General features: G+C 40.5%; 1 long non-coding RNA gene across 1 annotated transcript in view; it reads right to left on the reverse strand.

Annotated features, from left to right (window-relative positions):
- The window catches only part of LOC149318046 (uncharacterized), a 45,597-nt gene that overhangs the window by 5,632 nt on the left and 18,634 nt on the right, over nucleotides 1-21,331 (reverse strand). The window contains exons 2-3 of the long non-coding RNA XR_016279961.1: nucleotides 9,049-9,182; nucleotides 211-709 (exon numbers count right to left, since the gene is read on the reverse strand). This is a non-coding gene — a long non-coding RNA (uncharacterized LOC149318046). The remainder of the gene's footprint in view (nucleotides 1-210; nucleotides 710-9,048; nucleotides 9,183-21,331) is intronic.

Below are 21,331 nucleotides of genomic sequence, written 5' to 3' on the forward strand. Positions count from 1 at the left end.
CCTTGGGCCAAATGAAGTTTCTGAGCACTTTTCAAACACAACCCCACATAGGATGCATCACAGCAGTGCAAACAGGATATAACCAAGGCATGTACAACCATGGCCAGATCTGATCTGTCTAGAAACTGAGCAGGGGAAAGAGGAGAAAAGGGGTACAATCTTTCACTTCTCAGTAGGCCACAGGAAAAAAGATGCTGCATCTTTTCCTACCTTTTTGTGTTCTCCCTCATTAGACTCTTTTACCATCTTGACCACACTTTCATGTTGCTTGGTCACACATGTCCCAGTTTTCATCTGTATGAGGGTGTGCACACTTCTCAGTGCAGAATGCTGGACAAGGAAGGCCTTTGGTTTGATTCGGTCTTCATTCTTTTCTTCTGTTCTCTCCCTACTTTGACAAATACTGTACTTAATCAAACATTTCTTTTGTACCCCCTTTTGTTTACTGCCCTCAGGCATATCTCAGAGTGATTCATAGTGGCTGCACATGCCACAGTGACTCAGTCCATTTTAGATTGGGACTACTGTTACTGCCATGTAACCCCAACATCCTTGCCTGCATCCATTTGGTCTTTATGCTGAATAGACTGTCACAGCTGTGTTCTGTGACTTTGAATGCAAGAGATGATTGCATACATCCAAACTCTTCACACTGTCTTCATGTACAAAAAATGTACTGTCTTTCAATAAGATGACAAAGAAAATTGCCCTGAAATGGGAAACATTTTGTTGCTTTTATTTCATGTCTGGACACCAATCACAATTCTCAGAAAACAGAACTGGTGGTTGGGGGGGGGGGGGGGTTAAAGTCAAGATGATCAGTGCAAAAAGACAAGGACAGAGATGGCTTTTGGAGGTTGTTCTCAAGCCTAAAAGGAAATTAATACTTACTGCTTTCCCTGCAGTTAGCCCTGGGTATTATCTAAATCTAGAATTTTATGTGAATCTTAAGATGGCATTAATCCATGACAAATGGTTATCTAAAAGAATTCTGAGCAAAAGCAGGTCTGCTGGAAACAGCTCTGTAGGGAAGTATGTATAATTTAAAACCTAAAACTCAGATTTCAGGTGTAGAAATGGAGAGATAGAGAGTTTGGCAACAAGACTGTGACTTCAAATCCATCATTCCCAATCAACTTAGTATGTTTGAAATGGCTGAAGTCTGTGGTTGCGTTGTTACAAATCTCTTTTGATTAGTTTTACCATGATATGACTTTGTGGTTTTCTGTATCAATGAAAAGTCCTCTGGATTAGTGTGCCCTCAAATCTCGGTAAGCAGCTTTCCCTAAAATGTACTTTATAGGGATAATTCATAGAACTGCATGAGATAAAGCATTAATTATTGCTCTAAAGAAGTAACTGTATTGTTTTGTGCAGATCTGTTTTGATGCGCTCTTCCATATCTTTACATGCATACAAACAATCTGGGTGAAACTGAAAAGAAATTCAAAACATCACAAGCCTGTTTTTTAACTACAAATGAAAACCAGGAAATAAAAAAGCCCTACTTCTTCTGTTCCTTTTATACAAGTATACTTCAGTGAGCTTCATTCTGTGCTGCCTTCCATCTTGCTTAAACATGTACAAAATGGATGCTCCAGTTTCAATCGGATAATACTTTAAACCTTCTTTGAGCAAATTAATGGTGCAGGGTGGGAAATGGTTTGTCAGTACATAGTTTCATGACCTTTCTGCAGAAGGGAACATTTCAACAATTAGATGGGAAAGCATGATTTTTTACTTTCACAAGTGTGCACATCCCGCTACAAAATGGAGACATGGCAGTTTATCAGACAAGGGAAATTGGAACTATAATCCAATGGCAATCCAAACACAATCATGGGGTTTCACGTTATTGCATGACAGACTACCACACACAGTTTTGGGCAATGACAAGCTATTTTTGGGCAATGGTAAATCAGTTTGAACACAATTCGAATTCACGTAAATTCACTGAACTAGCGAATTCACATGAATGCATTCTGGCCCCACTTTCTTTTCATTCAAAATTAAGAGCAATTCCTCCTGTGTGATAAAACTCCATGGTGTTAGAGAACATGAAGGGCATACAGGTGTAGGAGGAGCATTATTTTCTTACTTTGCAGTTCTAGATTTGTTTCATGTTTGATTTCTAAGGGGCAACTTTTACTTGCAGTGCAGCTGGTGGCTCCCATGTCAGTGAAATGGTGAATCTACTCCAGATTTTAGTCTTAACTTTAAAGGGAATATTCCAAGTGCTGGACTTATTTGGAAGATAGCATTCAACACCTTGGAAAGCTCATTTAAACCCAAAACAAATGTACTACACTATTAATATGGAAGCAATCTGTTACCAAGTATTTTGCTGTTGCATTTGTTGTCTGTTTGCTTTTGATTTCAGGCCAACTGCTAGGAAAAGCAGTCACATTTCCTTTTTGATTTTGTGTAATCAATTAGTTTAACGTTGCTGTAAACGTTAAACTAATTAAAAATTGCATACCTCCAACTGTTCCAATTTGGCTGGGACGGTCCCAATTAGTCCTCTGTCATCCCACTTTTTCAGCTGCTTTAAAATGCCCCAGTTTGAGCCGGAACAGACCAGCAAGTTAAGCCACCTTCTGGGTACCTTGGAAGTGCAGTGTTTACATGCCATGACACATGCTCCCAAGCTGCCTGGAAGTCACTCGGAAGCCACCCATCCATTTACATAGTGGCAACTTTATGACACTCTGGCGGCATGGCATTTACATGCAACACACCACCAGAGCATCTTGAAGCCAGCTTCCAGCTGTGGTGCAAGCACAAGGCTGGCTTTTTGCCACCCAAAAAAGGAGTAGTTCTTTGCCACTCCTTTTTCAGATGGCTTCAAGGAAGATTGGGGCATGGCATGCAGTTGCCACAGCCCCAATCCTCTTTCAGAAGGAGCGGCTCCAAGCCGCCCCTTCTGCCAATCTATTTCAGCCCTTTGTCTCTCCTTTTCCCACTGTCCTCAGTTTACTTTGCTTGTTGCAAACTGAGTTAAGTATGCAAAAGTAATTTGCACTCAGTTAATTCAGAGGAGGGAACAAGAAAGGAAAAGAGAGGTAGAATCTTGCCTTTCCCTGTACCCTGGCTAAAACAAATTAACTGTTATCATCTTGACCACACTCTGATGTAGTTTAGTCACATATGTCCTGGTTTTAATCTGAGAAATGTTGAATGACATGAAATTATGTTTTGAGGTCTGCCTCAGTACTCTCTTAACTAACCTGGGGTACTTTCACACTACCCAATTATAATGCTGTGGTTTTACTTTAGCTGTCATGGTTCTATCCTCTGGAATCCTGGGATCTGCAGTCTAGGGATGGGGATTTAGAATTCTAAGCCAGAGAACTTTGTGCCTCATCAAATTTAGTAAATTGTGTTTGCAGAAGACTGGAGATTATTTTAGTAACTGGGCTTCTCATCCATGCATGCACATGTGTTATAACTGCACAGATATATGTACTAGCATGCTTTGATGCCCTTATTTTATAGCTTCATTGTGCTCTCTTAGAGTTACTCAGTGAAGAGGTCTTAAGCCTAAAAGTAAACAGTGATGCACTTACGGGGGTTGTCCTAGCCTTGATGTAGAGCTTCAATCTTCCTCCTATCCCAGTTTTAGGGAGGAAGGAAAGCTATATCTTCCCTAATATTGTATCATCTCAAAGTTTGTCGAAACCCAAACTTGCCACAGTATACAACCCCCATGTAAGAGGGATTTCCATTGTCCCAATCTTGGGAAGCAAAAATGACGATGCTATGTCTGAGAACACAAAGGCCTATCTAAAGCTAGGAGAACAATATAACCTCTAGCACTGTGGACCAGAGGCCATGTGCATTTGAGGCTGGATCAAAGTTTCAGCAGAAGGGACACGAGAGCACTTTTTTGCTGTTGTATTCTCTGTTTCTACATCCTTTTCTATATATTTGTTATCGTGCTTTACCTTGTATTCCCAGTGGCTTAGTCTTATTTCAGTGTGTACCTAAATTGAACAGAAGCAGGCCCTCCAGATCAATATACTAAAATACAAATCCCAGCTTTCCATACAATGCAGTTAAAGCAAAATCATAGTACTATAATTGTGTAGTATGAAAGAGCTCACAATGTGTTGCAATGGCTAGTATTGGTCCACGTACTTTCTCCCATGGGTCTATGAACCCCACTATTTGATCTTGGACCAGTCACTCTTTCCTTCTCTAATGGGCTTATCACTTGGCTATTAAAACCGGTTTACCTCTGTCAGGTTTAAAGTTTAATTTGGGTTACATCCTGATTTTATCAGAAGTTTTTTTGTCTCTGAATTTGCCACCCAAATACAAACTGGGGCCATTCCCACTTCCAGAAGTGCTCTGCCAGCCATTTTCTTAACAAAACTCCCAGATTGGAAAAGAACCATGCAGAGTGCTCCTTGAAGCAGGGGTAGACCCAGACTGTATTCGAGCAGCAAATTAGGTGGCAAAAACATTCTGATAAGATCAGGATGCCACCCAAATTAAGCTTTAAACTGGATAGTGGTAAGCCAGTTTCAATAGTCAAGCAATAAGTTCCTTTAAGCCTCTTCCTCACAGGGATGTTATGAGTATAAAGTGGGGTGAAGAAGTTCCATGCAGGGCACCCTGAGTAATGACAGAGCTTGGAAATGTTCCATTTCTGGACTACTGCTCCAAAAATCCAGCATGACAGACTGAATTCAGCACAAACTATTTTTCCCTTTAATCTTACACACACACACACACACACACACACACACACAAATTATCCATTACATGCCTCAACTTTCTCTGTGTTATGCTCCCTAGAACACTGGGCTCTATCACCAGATTGTATCATTTAACAAGAATAATTTAACATTTCAAGGAAAAGCACTGCTATACACAGCTACATCTCTTGCTTATTTCAGGATATGGTTCTCATGTAAACAAGCCTAAACCAAGGCAAGTATCTCTCTGCCAGTCAGGAGAAAGTCACCCCCTCTGTTCCTCATGCTGCACAAACTTGTGATTACAAAATCAGCTCCCAGAACTGCTAATGTTTAATACATAAAAAGTGTTTGGAAGTGTGGAGATTATTAAAATTATTATAATACAATATGCCAGTGTGTTCATATATTAATATCTTGGAATTTGTTTGCAATCTTTGTCGTTGTGTTAAGTAAGTTGTTAAGATGTCTAAAGTTATAGTGTTAAGGAGTTATCTTTGGACCAGCTCCAATTTCTTTTATGGATCATTATTATTTGAATGACACAATGTGTTTACTGAAAGACTGGTTAATGAATAGCTTTGACTGACCTCTATGGAAACACTCCCTTTATAAAGAGAAATTAGAGAAGTGTGTTTATTTCATTCCCTAATATAGAGAGAATAATTGTTGTGGGTGAATAAACACAGGGTTTAATTGATTACTCAGACAGCAAAAACCCCAATTAGAGGAGAGGAGAGGAAGGAAGGGATTCAGAAGAGTTTGATTTATTTATCAAGAATCTATCTTTGTGGGTTTTTTAAAAGACTAACATTTTGTAAAAATCAAGTCTTGAATGATTAGGATGAAAACATTTGCTAACAGAGAAACGGGTCCTGCCATGAAGCATGTATCTTCAGATGATAGCTTCTGAGGAATTGTGCATTTTGTATTTATTAATTTATATAGAAATCAGCTAATGGAAAAAGCAAATGTTCAAAATAACAAGGCTTTGCAGATTTAGATGCATATATGGTTTGATGCTATTCTGGGATTTGTAATTGGGGCACCAGAGCTCTCTGACAGAGAAGGCTAAAAATCTCACAAAACTACAGACCCTGGGCCTACATAGGGCTGAACAATGGCAGTTAAAGTGGTGTCAAACTGCATTAATTCTGCAGTGTAGATGCTGCTTTAGTTCTTGCAAACAACACAGAAAGAGTAGAAAAACCCCTTTCCTGAGATCTGTTACTCTGATCCAGTTCAGCAGTGCTAAGGGAAAATCACTCTGTCCATAATCATTATGTTATAAATTCTAATATTCAATTCTGGTCTTAAATAGTAAATATTAGGTCAACAATAACCACTACAATTTTATAATTCTTTAAAGAAGAGATCTTCCTCAGGAGGACACTAAGAATTAGAAGGCCAATTACTTTGGCGCTTTACAGACCGCCCAAAAAGGGCGGTCTGCTGGCGCCGTCATTTGCTGTGAGGAGGAGCCCCAGCGGCCAAACTGCACGGCACCTTCGCACAGCAAAAAGAAGCCGCAAAAAGCGGCTTCTTTTTGCAGCGTGGAAATGGCGTCGCAAAGTGCCAATGGCGCACTCACAGTGTCATTTCCACTGCATGATGTGCGGACGCTAGGCGTCCACAATGTCAAAATGGTGGTGCCCACGTAGAATGGGTGCCGCCATTTTGTACGCACTCGGCGCATACTAGGGTTAGGGGCATCCGGAAAGGCACGTAATTTCCGCCCATGCGGAACGGGCCTTTGTTAACTTTTTATTGGGTTTGCTGACTTTTGAACATACCAAAATGAGTCAAAACATTTAGACATGTTCAGTATATATTTATACATTCTAAATTCCTCCTCTGATCTTAGTCTTAACAGCCCAACCCCACTGTATCTGCTCACTTGTGTGTTATATCTGCATTACAAAGTTATAGCTGTTTGATGCCACTTTAAGCTACTTGCTCTGTCTCATAAAATTTAGAATTTGTGGTTTGATGAAGTACATAGACTTCTTTTGTTGAACAGATCTAAGTGTGATAGTTAGGGTCACATACTAGAACAGTGGATCTCAGTGGATTCTTATTCTCATTTCATTTTGATTTCTATTATATAAAGTGCTGTGCAAATCCTACAGAGCTCTACAGGATGATGATGATGATGATGATGATGATGATGATGATGATTTGGTTCAGATGGTTTGGACTCAGTTCCCAAGATGATGCCAGCATGGCCAGTGGCCAGGAATTCAGGGAATTAAAGTTCCAAATATCTGGAGGAAGAATGTATGAAAACCACTGTATTAGAGATCTCTGGTAGAGAAACCCAGAATCCCATAGGTTAGAGCACAACAACAATTAAAATTGTCGTGAAAGTGGAGTATGCACTATAGATACTTCCCATGTGAAAAACACTGAGAAAATCATTATTCAAATGGTATCTGGAATAAAATGCTGAAATATGTCGTGCTTCTTTTCAGAAAATTCATTTCCACATACAACCCATTTCCCCCCCGCACCCCCCCCAAAAGGGGGCAATGACTGTTTTGAACCACTGAAGAAGCTCAGCCCCTGCTGGGTTGTTTTTGAGATTTGTATCCCTGCTTTTTTCTTTCATATATATATATCTATATATATATATATATATATATGAGAGAACTTTTGCCAACCATGGGGTTATAACAGGTTTTCATGGTGCATATTTTTGCTCTATAGAGATTGGCATTCAAAGTATGAGTTCATTGCTTTTCTTAGCAACGTGGGTACCTTCAGTGGTTTCAGATCCAATTTTGTTTCCTTTATTTTGGCCTGTCTGTATGGGGCCTTTGTGTGTGAGGTCTGTGAGTTTTTACTTTCAACATCAGAAGGTGGTTTATTTTCCAGACAAGAGCTTAACTAAAGCAACAGCCACTTCGTGTCAATGGAAATAAAATGTGTGTGTGTGTGTGTGATGTTCCTACAACATCTCAAGCAATTCAGATAATTTCTTGTGTTTCCTTTTTCTCCCTATCCTTTTTTTTTCAAATGAATTTTTTTAAATCATCTTCTTGTCCAGCAAAGTGTGAAATGGTCCTTTAACTCCTGTGGTGCAGAAATCCTCAGTGCATGCAGAGACCTGCAGGCTGGGTGTGGCAGTCGATGCAGGAAAGGGCTTCAGAACTCCTCACCCACCTTAGCAATTGCAAGTCTCAAAGGATCATTATATGGAAGTCAAATGTGTACTTTAAGTCCCTCATAAAAATCATTAAAAGGGTGTTAAAAAGGTAATTCATTTGGCTTCAAAGGACTCATGCATCTGCCCTTGAATTTGAGAAAAGGGCACATACATGAGTTCACTGAGGCCAAATAAGTTACCCTTGTTTTAAGACCCTTTAATGGCAGCAGTTAGAGAATGCAGTTATGTGAAAATGATAGATAAAGGGGCAGAGACACAAGGGGGGGGGGGCAGGAAACTATGCTGCAGAAAAAGCAGCTCTCAGTTCCGGGAATTGGCAGTTTTAAACACTCATGGGCAAGGATGCAATTTCTTGTTTTATCTCCAGTGGCCAATTGTAAAGGGCTCTGGCTGGTGGAGTGGTTCCTAATGGCAACTAGGAATCTTGTTCTGAGTTGCGGCTGACTGCAATTCAAAGTCTCCTTATACCAAAAGCTGACAAATCACTGCTATAGGACAAGCTTTATTAGTAGTAAATCAATGCAGTAGGTATTCTCCAACAGAGGAAGCTATTGCAGCCTTGTAACAAAGAATTCCAGCACCCCCACAGAGTAAGTGGTAAAATAAGGCTTCTAAACCACAAAATATACACAGACTACTTCTAAACAGCCAAATATATCTTGCACAAAGCTTGGAAAAGTTATGTTCTGGACTACAACCTCTCAGCCAGCATGGTCACTGGGAATTGTGTTCAAATTCTAGACATTATAATCCCCAAAAGTGATTTTTTAGGAATAGTTGGTATCTATATCAAGCATTATAGCTATAGGTCTGGAGACCAGGGTTTGGTTGCCAGCTCAGCCATGAAACCCACTGGGTGGCCTTGGACAAGACACACTCTCTTAGCATCAGGTGAAAGAAATGCCAAACCTCCTCTGAATAAATCATACCAAGAAAACCCCATGATAGGTTTGCCTAGGGTCACCATGAGTCAAAAATGACTTGAAGGCATATAACAACAAACAACGTATCAAGCAGCATTGGGAAGCCAGTGCTATATGAGTTTGTGGTAGAAAGCAGGAGAAAATACTTAGAATGCTTTTGTAAGGTTTAAAAAAAAGGAGGTGGGGGAAACCTTGCATTTATTGTTTTAGAAAATCAATCTTGAGATAGGAAATGAATAGACAAAAATAGATTACCTACATTTCAATAGAATGGCTCCTTAAACTGGTTCTCATGTATTGATGTTTGGCTAGCATCCATCCTGAGGTGGGAGCCTTGTGGATGTTCCCTCCCAAGCAAAGGTCTAACTAACTTTTCAAGAAGGAGACAGTGACCTATGCAGGTAGGAGGAAAGCAAAAAAGTTTGAGTACAAAAGATCAAAGAAATAAACAGAAATATAAAACAAAAAAGTAGGCATGCTTTCTAGAGCCCTCTCTCCCACTAATTATATAAGTGTTTACTCCCAACAATTTTGCCATAATCTGATCTTGTAATTTGCCCTCATTGGGCTGAAAGTGCACACTTCCATTTGTCTAAGCAGAAACCCGCTCCTTTTTGTGCCAGGGAAAGGGCGCCTTTGCTGCTGTGGTGGTGTTTTTTCAGTGTTTCTTCGGCACAGCATGTGTAAATGCTGCACTGCTGAAATGCCATGGATCCAGCCCATGTGTAGTTAGCTGTGCAGTTTCCCGGCAGACTTGAACACACGACCCCAGTCCACCAGGAAACTGACTCTTTTTGGCCATATGTTTCACCCCTCAGTTTATGAAAACAACATGGCAGGCTTCAGTTTAAATTGTTTGGTGTCCTTATCTCAATATTCAGGTTCAGGAACCATCCCCTGGTGAAAGGCAAGACCTGTCCTGGAACCACTTACCCCACCCACCAACTCTTTAAGGTGAGCATAAACAGTTATGCTTGCTGGAGTTAAGGTCTTTCTCACTGTTTTCCTTTGCTTCATCCTTTAGAATCTTTGTTATGTGCCCCTGAACTATCCACAGGTCATATCAAAATCCATTAGTTTGGTCCCCAAACCTGCCTGAGACTTATACATGTGATCACCTTCTAGTCAAGTAGTTTTGTCCTGACAGCCTCAACATTTTTCCTATTCATATAGGACAAAGTGCTCCCTTCCAAATTTATTGTCTAAAACTGGGTTGTTGTTTTAAGTTTAAAAAGATGTGCCATATGTATCTTGCTCAAGAGAACTGCCATTATTGTAGGATTTCAAGTTGTTATTCTTTTGGGAGCATACATGTTGAATCTCCCTCCCCAAAACTCAACATATTCCAAAATCCAAAATTGTCCACACGTGTGTCAGAGAATGCAACATCTCTGCTTTCTGATGACCCTGATGGTTCAATGTACAAACTTTGTTTCAAGAAATTATTTAAAAATATTGTTTATAAAATTACTTTCAGGCTACGTGTATAAAATATATATGAAACAGGGAAAAATCATGTATATACTTGGGCTCCATCTCTATGAAATCCCTTTATGTATATGCAGATATTCCAAAATCTGGGGGAAAAAATCCCAAAAACGTCTGGTCAAAACAAGTATTTTGGGTAAAGAAGACACAAGTTGTATTAAGTTTTACAGTTGTACGTTTTACCGTTCTAGAGCTAAGGAAGAAATATGATCTTTGTCAATAATAATAATAATAATAATAATAATAATAAATAAATAATTTGACATTACATTTTGTATTGTTCTTTATTGTACTATAAGTATTGAATGTAAACCTTTCAGAAATGTCATTTTATCAAGAAATATATAGTGAGTTCAGCCATTCTTCAAGGATCAGTATGCTCACAGTGGCATTGTGTGAAGAATTTCTTTCCTTAAAGGCATTCAGAGATGCTGTATTTTAGAGGCAAAGCAAATGCTGTAAACCAGCTTCACTCATGTCTGTGAAGCATAACAGCACCAGGAAACTAAATTTCTTCACTGTAACAGAGGAAGTTGATAATTTCTATGACTCTGATGGGAAGATGTCTAATAATTCCCTAAGGGACTTACTCTTCCTTTGATCCACACATGAAACTATTTTCTCCATCCCAAGGAGTTGTGCTTGCATAACCATGGCAATATATCATTCTAATAAAGGTCAATGAGACATTCACATAGAAAAAGAGAATGCAGAATATTACTGAGCTCTGTGGATAAAAATGTGATTGCCCAGGGTGGGCAGAAATGTCATTATTTGAGTTCTAATTTGTCGAAGACAGGTAACATAGTGTAGTAGTTTGAGTGCTGGACTAAGATTCTATCAGATTAGTGTTCGAATCCATGTTCATCCACTGAAACTGACTATGTCACCATGAGCAAGTCAAACTCACTAAATAAATTTACAACCCTAGTCCTCCATCCATCACCTTTCTAAAGCCCTTCCATGCCATTTGGAAGGGCTTTGCTGCTCCTGAAAGATTCTAGTATTTTTTAAATGCCCTCCCCTGCACACACGCGCGCGCGCACACACACACACACAGAGTCTGAGAAGTGGTCAGGGATGTAGCTGGGGTGGGAGGTCAAAATGAAAGCACTGTCAAGCCAAATAAGAATTTGATTCTTCAGATAACATTTTCCTTCAGCCCCTAAACCTCCAGCATCTCAGAGAGTGAAATACTGAATATTATTTGCACCTACAACTCTTCTGTTTGTATTTTTCACATTCCCTTGCTCACTTCAACTAACCCTTTTCTTTGGACACCTGAACTGTATTTCTAAAAGTGAAACTGAAGCCTTACATTGCTGTAATGCTAGAAATTTGGGGAGTGAAAGAAATTTTCATTTGGAAGTGATATAATTTTTATGGAAAGTAATGCCCTCATTTTGGGAGTAACTATGCAGTCAGTTTCAGTTCCCATTTTTTCTGTTTTAAGAAACTATTTCAGCCCTTGTTTCTGCCCAGTGTAACCCACATTGGGAATTGACAGTTGAGAGAAAGTAATTTGATGATAAATGGAATGAGTAGCCAAAGTAATCCGCAAACCTGAATCTGCCCCTGAGATTTTATTCCTTCCCCAGAGACCCTAGGGTAATTCAGATGGTGAGAATAATCCCAGTACAATGTGAGTTGAATCTTTGGTGCTGGAGAGCAGACTAAACACCTGAGACTTCAGCTCAAGGCCTAAGACATAGCAACCAGCTCCCTGATTCTACACACTCACTATTGTTATAACACTTAAATTTGATGTAAAAGTCCTTGATGGTCTTGTACAAGAATGGAGTGGTGGTGATGTAAGTGAGGTGTTAGTAGCACTGGAGCCTTAACATCCTAAATGTGGACGACTTTTCTTCTGATGACCCTATGCAGAGTGCCTGATGGGATACATGACACAGAGTTCTCCATCACTGCAAGATGGGCAGGTCACGTATGCTATTGAAACATAGATCAAAGAGGCCCCGATAGGAGTTGCCAACAGAAAAGAGTCATTCACACCTTTGAGGCAGATTTATGGCCAGGATGCTTTGCCAGGCCAGAACCATTCTCACCTTGGATGACAATTCTCACCTTGAAGACTTCTATAGATCAAGCAATTTTTAATATGTAGATTTGGCTTTGCTTTGAAATGTGGAAACAACTCTTTGCCTGAGCCAAGATTTTGTCTATTTAAGGTCCCTCAAATCTTTTGTCATTGTTCCATGTTAGAATCCAGACAGGCTTCATGTCTGTCCGATTCTGATATAGTTCCAATTCACTTCCCCTCCCTTCCTTCCCCTCTGTGTTGCTGAGTCTTCATCAATCTGGACTTGGAGCACCGCCAATACAGATGAATATTGCCATTAGAAAGCCTCATGTTTTCTATCCAATGCTAACTTACTATATTCTTGAGTTCTTGGATAATTGTGTGAGTGTATTATTGTCTTATGTGTGTATGAATAATAAACAGCATTCAGTTTCCATAAAACTTGTCTCTGTTGACCTATTACCTTGGCTACCTTCATATACATAGGACAGAGACTGCTCCTCTATTTGAGCTAATGATAAATTCCCCAGACCAAAGTCTCCTTATTACAGAGGGGTCTGCCATGTAAGCGAAGTGGTGATTCTGCTCTGGGCTGTAGTTTGAATATTAAAGGAACTATCCAAAATGCTGTATGCTATTTCCAAAATACCTTTTATAACTCCTTTAAAATTCAGGTTAAAACCTGGAACAGTTCCACAGTCCCACTGACATGGAAGCCACTAGTAGCAAGATGAAGCACCCCATCCTGACTCAGACCTCTCTTCAACCCCAAGTTGGCTACCAATGTAAGTACAAATGCCAAAGCTACACATTCCTTGGTTTGAAACAACAGCAACAAAAAGGGATGGGGAAATTATTGCTGAACTATGGTTTCCATCTGTACTAGTAGAAAAATAAAAGGAGATAAAATATGGGTAATGGTCCAAAAAGTTTTCTTTCTTAGAAACTTTTTGGCTTTCCTCTGGGGCTATTATAAAATAGACAAAAACACATTTATTATGTATGTGGTATTACTACAGCATATAATACACCTATAAAACATAATTTCTTAAACATTACATTGTTTTGATTATACATATACATACAAATATACTAGTTCTCAGAAATTTCTGGAGCTGCAGCTTCCACTCTCTATCAAAGCAGACCTTCTGAGTATTAGATGGAAGGAAGGATATAGGTCAAGCAATGGGTTCATATTTATTGATTTTTTTTGACACGGCTTCATCAAATAGATAGAGAGTGCAGACTGCAACTCTAGACATTTCTGAGAATTGGTCTATATGTGTGTATGTGTGTGTATATTACTATTATTATTGTTGTTATTATTATTATTATTATTATTATTATTATTATTATCCTTTATTTATAAAGCACTGTAAATTTACACAGTGCTGTACATACAATCTTATAATTAGGCGGTTCCCTGCCCTCAGGCTTACGATCTAAAAAGACACGACACAAAAGGAGAAGGGAGTGGTGGAGGGGAAGGGGATGAGGGCCAGCAGTTCTTCTCTACCTCCGAGGTCTGGACCAAGGCAGATGGACTGGAGGGAGGGCTTGGCTTCTTAATGGATGGGTAAACTTCTTCCAGGGAGGCCTGTTGGAGTTAGCCTGCCTCTCTAGTAGGATAATACATATAAAATACATAGCAATACAGGAAATGATTCAATAAAACAGGCAACAAAAGAACATCAAATAGCAAGTGACAGTTATGCAATGCCTGGGAACGCTTCTCTGAACAGGATGGTCATCAACTCCATTTTGAAGCTGGTTAAAGAAGTGATGGCTCTTGCTCACGGGGGAAGAAGGTTCCAAGAGTGAGGGGCAGTGAGTGAAAAGGGGTGAATCCAAGATGGGGCAGAGGAAATCCTGGGCTGGGACAGCAGACCTTGACTACCAGAACGGAGGGCCCGAGTGGGAAAGTGAAGAGAAAGAAGGTCTGATAAGTAAGGAGGGGCCAGCCCATGGAGGGCTTTAAACGTAGACAGCAGGAGCTTGTACTGAATGCGGAAAGGGAGTGGGAGCCAGAGAAGAGATGCCAACACAGGAGAGATGTGGTCAGAGCAGTGGGCAGATGTGATAATGCGTGCAGCTGAATGCTGGACAGAGATTAAAGGACGGAGGTGAGAAAGAGGAACTGTTTATTTTTTAAAAAACAAGCTTATTTTTATAGGTGTTTTATATGTTGTCTCCATAACAAATACATAATAAATGTGCTTTTGTCTATTTTATAATAGACCCAGATAAAGGCCCATTGGTAATACAGCTGAAACATGGGTATGCTTTGATTGAGAGTTCCTGCATGGCAAGGGTTGGTCTGGATGGCGCTTGTGGTCTCTTCCAACTCTATGATTCTATGTTGGGCTTTAAAAAAAAGCTTTGGACTATCACACAGCATGTGAGACTTTTGCTCCTCTTCCCTCCTCTTGAAAAATCCCTTCCTGCTACATCTCTAGCCCACAGCACAGCACTATGATCCTAAATCCATGGAGGATGTGATAATCTATTGATACTAGTCATAACAGTTATCTCTTTTCTCCAGCACCAAAGGCAGTAGACCTTTGATGTGTTCTAGCACTATTCTTCTCAATAATATTTTCATTTAGGATCAATTGCTCTTTTGCATCCTAGTGCAATCCATGAGCTGTGAGACATCTGAGATGTATCCAGACATCTGTTCAGGAAGACATGCATAGCTCTAACATGTCTTAACAAACCCCTCAAGGCTAGAAAAGAAAAGTAGCAGATGCTTCTTGATCCTGTCAACATGCTGAGCCTCATCCCACACCAAATGTACTAAAACCACTAACATTTGCCAAACAACTGCCCCTTGCTTTGCTTCTGAGTCCCCACGCAACCTCTGGAGAACTCTTTAAGCTTCTGTCCATTGGTCTGGGAAAGCTGTAACTGTTCATTTGATCTAAGATGCCATCAACCATCAAAAACTCTCCACTAATTTGAATGGTGGTTTCAATGCCATTTCTGCTGCCTTCTGAGCTAGTGGTTTGGGTTTGGTTTAGAAAAAAACAACCTGAAACACATTGAGTCAGATTCTGAGAGAAATTTTACTCGTGGGAGCATTTTGGATAAATTTAAACTCTGCTCCATGTGATAAATGAGCTAATGAGGGAAAAAAGCCCACCAGATTTATGTTTGTAACAGATTGTTCCTCAGGGCTAAGACAATATGTGGAGCAAGGATTCAGTGGAAGTGGGCCCTTTCTGAGTCAATGGGTACAGATGTATCCCAGTGATAGATGGGACCAGTGACAGTTGAGAGAATTTCAGCCAGAAAGAAAACAAGAGAGAGACAAGGACCAAATTAATTGTTCTGATATGAATGCTGTAAACCATGGCATACTGGCCACTGCAATGGACTAGTCAAATTAATATCCACTTTTTACCCAGGATATTTAACTGGCACATGCTCATTCAGATATTCTAAATCTCCAGCACAATCAGGGAGACCACAGATGCACTATCTGTACACACACTTTATTTGCAGTAAAGATAGTTGTCTCCTATGATGTATCCATATTACACCGCTTTAACTGCCATGGCCACTTTAACTGCCACAAGGAATCCTGGAATTTCCAGTTTCATGGGGTATTTAGAATTCTCTGCCATAGAGTTCTTGTGCTTTATTTCAAGAGAGCACAGTAGAGATTTCTGAGTGCCATAGCAAATTGAAAATCCCAGAACTCTGTGAACCGTGCCATAATCCTTAAAAATATGTCAACTTGTTATATTTGTACACAATGGCTATATACCTTGAGTCACAAGATTCTAAGGGTGCATCCACACCACACAGGTATTGCAAACTGCTATCATTTTAATTGGTTCTATCCTACAGATTCCTGGGATTTACTGTTTGGTGAGATAATCAGAATTCTTGCTAGAAAGTTCAAGTGCACTTCAGTAGTAAGAATATCTGAGAATTCCAAGTACCTTGCAAACTACAAATCCCAAATTTCATACAATGGAGCCATCCATGACAGGCAAAGTGGTATCAGCTCCTGTTTCAGAATGTACTTTTCACAAGGTGAAAGCTGAGATAGGATCATAATGGAAGATATTAATCTCTAAAATGGGCTGATGTGAACACAGCTGCCTAGAAATGGAAGCTCTCCTAATGAAATGGAAGCATTCTAATGGGAGATATGTTTGAAAGCAAAAGGAAATAAGATTCACAACATATAGAAATATACCATATCTAACAGGTAGCTAGACATCTTCTTCCAGACATACAAACATACAAACCAGAATGGACAACTGTTTTCAGAGATGTGTGTAGCTACTTTCATAATATGTATATATGAAGCTGCCTTGTACTGCCACTCCATTCCCCTACCTAACCAGTATTGTCTGTTTTGACTGAAAGATGACTCTCCATGCTCTCAGGCAAGTGTCCTTCCCAGTCAAGAGTAAGGAACTTCCTTCAGCTCAAGGACTGAATTCAGTTTGAAGGAAGTTATCAGAGGCTTCCTTTAGTACTAGTACTAAAAGGTAGGGCTGGGGACTCCATTCATATGATGATATGTTAGTTTGATGCTCTTATCATCAGTAACTAGTCATTTTGTTGCAACTGGAAGAAACAAATACAAAAGGTAGGAAACCACCACATGACTGAAAAGGGAGAATGACTTTCTGGAGAAACTGAATCTTAGGAGTGGGAACCTGGGGCAATGGCATCCCTAAGGGGGGCTGTCACCCAGTGTGGTGTGTGTGTGTGTAAACAGCCTTGTGTCCCCGTGCCTGGCGAGCCTGCTGCAGATCCTACCCGCATCTTCAAATTCCTGCAGGGTTGCTGCCATGTGGGAACCTGAAGGCTCCCCTGCTGCCCGGCAGCCACTGTTACTTGGGGGGGGGGGGCACTGTGGCTGCTGGAAGGCCTGTTTAGGATCCAGTACAGCTGCTGGGCAAGTGGGAAAGTACCCTTTCTCCCTTTGGGTGTATGTACCCCAGTGATACCACTGACCTGGCGGGCTGAATTCATTCCCCATCCCCACTGCTTTAAGGGGAGATATCCAGAGCTTGAACTTTCTGGCTGCAATTTTCAGTTTTTCCACTAATCTTTCAGCTCTACATCTGGTTGTCTGAACATACCTGTGTGTAAAATTCAGCCATTTTCTTAAAGTATCATATTAAATTAGGGATCTTTAGATGGTCTCCTACCTGGGCTATTTTGGCTATTTTGGCTAATGTGTTTTCCACCTGTAAGATAAAAGTAGAACAATACTAACAGTAGCTATTATTCCTTGGCAATCCTGCTGTGCTGCCTCTGACTATGAACAAAACTATGTGTGCAGGCTTGTACTCCTGTTGTCGGATCCTTGCTACTTGAAGTGCTCTTCATGGACTATTAGTGAATCATTCCCAGTTCCATGCTCATAACAACCCTTTCTGTATCAGTTCTAGACTGAATTGCATCACAGCATCAGATTAATTTTCCTGGTTGACTCATAATGCCAAAGCACCTGTGCAGATTGTGATGATGTTGTAGACATCCCAGAGGCTGGGGTAGGGCCTGCAGCAGGCTCGCCAGGCAAGGGGACACAAGGCTGTTTCCAGGTGTTTTTGAATTGCAACTCCAAGTAGTCTAAGTCAATAATGGTAAGGAATGCTGGGGGTTGCAGTTCCATGCATCTGGATGTTAGCAGTTTCCCTAAACACTAGAGGTGTATGTGCCATCAGGCCACCTGTCAATTTATGGCAATCCCATGAATTTCATGGTGTTTTCTTGGGCAAGAAATCCTCAGAAGTGGTTTTGCCAGTTCCTTCTTCTGAAATACAGCCTGATATTCATTGGCTGTCTTCATTCCAAGTACTAATCAGGACACACTTGTAAATGCCTTCCTTCAGAGAATTAGGAAAAAACTTTTAGAGTGTCTGATCTCTACATTTTCAAATCTTACAGCTCTCAATGGTATGCTGCAATCTGCATTAAAGAAGAAGGTATTTGGCTCTTTCCATTCTAAAATAATAATGTTTGCATGGGATTGCCTTATACCACACTATTGCTGTCTGTTAAGGCTATAGATTTATGTTAAGACTGGGAGCAGGATACTCCAGCAGTAAAGACACATACTTATTTGCCAGCCCTACAGTTTGAAGACCATAAGAGAATGACCTGGACAAAAAAATATATTAAAAAAAGAAAAAAAGAAAAAAAAAGAAAGAAAAAGAAATGCTTTCAGGATAATGTCTAGGGGGAGCATTTGTGGAGCATTAAAAGAATATCACCTGTCAGGCAAAGGGATTGACCCAGATCAGGTGAAGAGTGTGGAAGAGAATTTTAATGAATTCCTGCAGTGTTAAGACTAGGGTGAGCATGAAAGAGCTTTGAGATGTGCATGTTGGTACAATAAAGCACAGAGCCAGCATGGTGTAGTGTTTTGAGCATTGGATTACAACTCTGGACATCAGGGTTCAATTCCCTGTTCAGCCATGCAAACCCACTGGGTGATCTTGGGTGAGTCACACACTCTCAGCTCCAGAAAAAAAAACCCTGATAGATTCACCTTAGGGTCACCAAAGTCAGAAACAACTTGAAGAAAAACAGCAGCAGCAGCAGCAAAGCACACAGCTCAGAAGTTTAATGCAAGGTTTCAGTGAGGTGAAGCTTGATGGAGTGGATGGGTGGCAGGATTGAGGATGAAGGTGCTAGAAAAAATCCCTCACTTCTGAACCAACATTCAAAACAAAACGCTTAGAGTAGGATTTTTCTAGATAGATAGATAGATAGATAGATAGATAGATAGATACCTCCTTACCTTTGGTCATCATGAAGCCTGTATGTACCTTACAACTGGGCTGTAGCAGGTATAGGTCATGGAAAACTTACTTTTGAAAAAACCCAGGGAACCCCAGGTGACATGGGTAGGAGTCTTAGCTACTGCGATAAATATAATGTACAGAACTGCTCTGTAGGAACAGTCTGAAAGGCAGTTGTGTCACCAGCCATCTTGAGTGGTGGTTCATTACCATTTTGCAAACCAACTCCAATCTGGGCAATTCACATGATAGGATAGATATCCTAGGCCCATTGTCTAACAGTTCAGATAGAAGCAGGTAGGTCTATAGTAGGTGAACAAAGAGAGGAAGCATGACTGGCAGTTTTGAAGAGGCAAGTCTTTGGCATACAATCTGCATCTGCTTATTGCAATTCAAGATACTTAGCCATTTCTCTAGCTGATGATCATGTGGATTAGGGTACATAAACTGTAGACTTCCACATGTTTTTGACTTAACTCCACTCAGTCCCTGTCAACTTGGCCAGTGATAAGCGATTGTGGGAAGACTAAAGACCTACCACGCTTGGCTGTGGAACATCTGGCTCTCCCAACATGGTAGACTACAACTCTGACAATAACAGTAACTGGCTATGCAAGAGTGGGGATGATGGGAGTTGTGGGTTAAAAATTTCAGAGAGCAAAAGGCTCTCATCTCATGGTACAGTTCTACCCAAGCTTTTCACTGGAGATAATGCTAGAGGGCTCAATGAATTCTTGACTGATATTTCTGAGGCTCTGTTTTCACAGCCTACAGTAAGGCCAATGTGAGTCTTAAGTGTAGTAGTGAAATGGAAGTTGTTTACTTGAATGTGTCTTGCTAGAGATTGAACCTGGTCAATCTGAGCTGCAGGCCATCTCTTTATGGGATGACAGACTTTGAATTCATTTCATGGATTGGCTGGCCATTGATTGGGCTCCTATTTACAGTGTGTTTACTTTTGTGTGACAGCTTATGGTTCGTAAACTGGTCTATTGGGAGCTGGTAACTGAGACATAGATGACCTTTTGGGTTCCATGCTGATTTGTGACATTCTCACATTCACAAACCATAGTTAATATATCTAGAACAACAATGTACCGAAAGGGTGAGGAAGACTGTACTTCTCTTAACCATATAAAGTCAGCCCTCCATATCCACAGATTATACACAGATTCAAGCATATACAGCTTGAAAATATTTTTTAAAAATTATACATTCCAAATACCAAACCTTGCTTTTGCCATTTTCTATAAGGGACACCATCTTACTATGCCACTGTATTTAATGGGACCTGAGCATCCACAGATTTTGGTATCCATGGGAGGTCCTGGAACCAAAGCCCAGTGGATAACAAGGGCCCACTCTGTGTGTGTATGTGTGCATATGCATATATAGAGAGAGTACATTCTATAGGAAAAATGAGTGGCTCAGTGGTTTGGTAATTAGATTTGAAGCCTTTTACCTCTTAGTCAGTAGTTAGAAGCTATCTCAGGTCAATGCAATTTTAGGCTGCATCAATAAAAGTATAGTGTCTAGATCAAGAGAAGTAATAGTGCCACTGGTCAGGCCCCACCTGGAATATTGAGTCCAGTTCTGGGCACTGCAATTCAAAAAGGACATTGAGAAACTGGAGCGTGTCCAGAGGGCGACTAAAATGGTGAAAGGTCTGGAAACCTTGCCCTATCAGGAACGACTCAGGGAGCTGGGGATGTTTAGCCTGGAGAAGAGAAGCTTAAGAGTGAAATGATGTTTAAATATTTGAAAGGATGTCATATTGAGGAGGGAGCAAGCTTGTTTTCTGCTGCTCCAGAGAACAGGACCCGGAACAATGGATGCAAGCTACAGGAAAAGAGATTCCACCTCAACATTAGGAAGAACTTCCTGACAGTAAGGGCTGTTCGACAGTGGAACGCACTCCCTCAGAGTGTAGTGGAGTCTCCTTCCTTGGAGGTCTTTAAGCAGAGGCTGGATAGCCATCTGTTGGGGATGCTTTGATTTGGATTTCATGCATGACAGAGGGTTGGACTGGATGGCCCTTGTGGTCTCTTCCAACTCTATGATTCTATGATTACTGACTCCAAAGTATTATCATGTGATGAATGCCCTATACATCCTGCCGGAGGTTTTCATCTAGTGACTGACGGCTCCTGTCCCCATTTCACTCCTGGAGAGTTTTGACATTATGCCTTACAACCTCTAAGTGATGCCTTTAACTCTGACAATCTGCTTCCTGATGCACA

This window comes from Sceloporus occidentalis, unplaced genomic scaffold (assembly GCF_023333645.1).
Source record: "Sceloporus occidentalis isolate IW3139 unplaced genomic scaffold, rSceOcc1.0.p SCAF_2, whole genome shotgun sequence".
Classification (NCBI taxonomy): domain Eukaryota; kingdom Metazoa; phylum Chordata; class Lepidosauria; order Squamata; family Phrynosomatidae; genus Sceloporus; species Sceloporus occidentalis.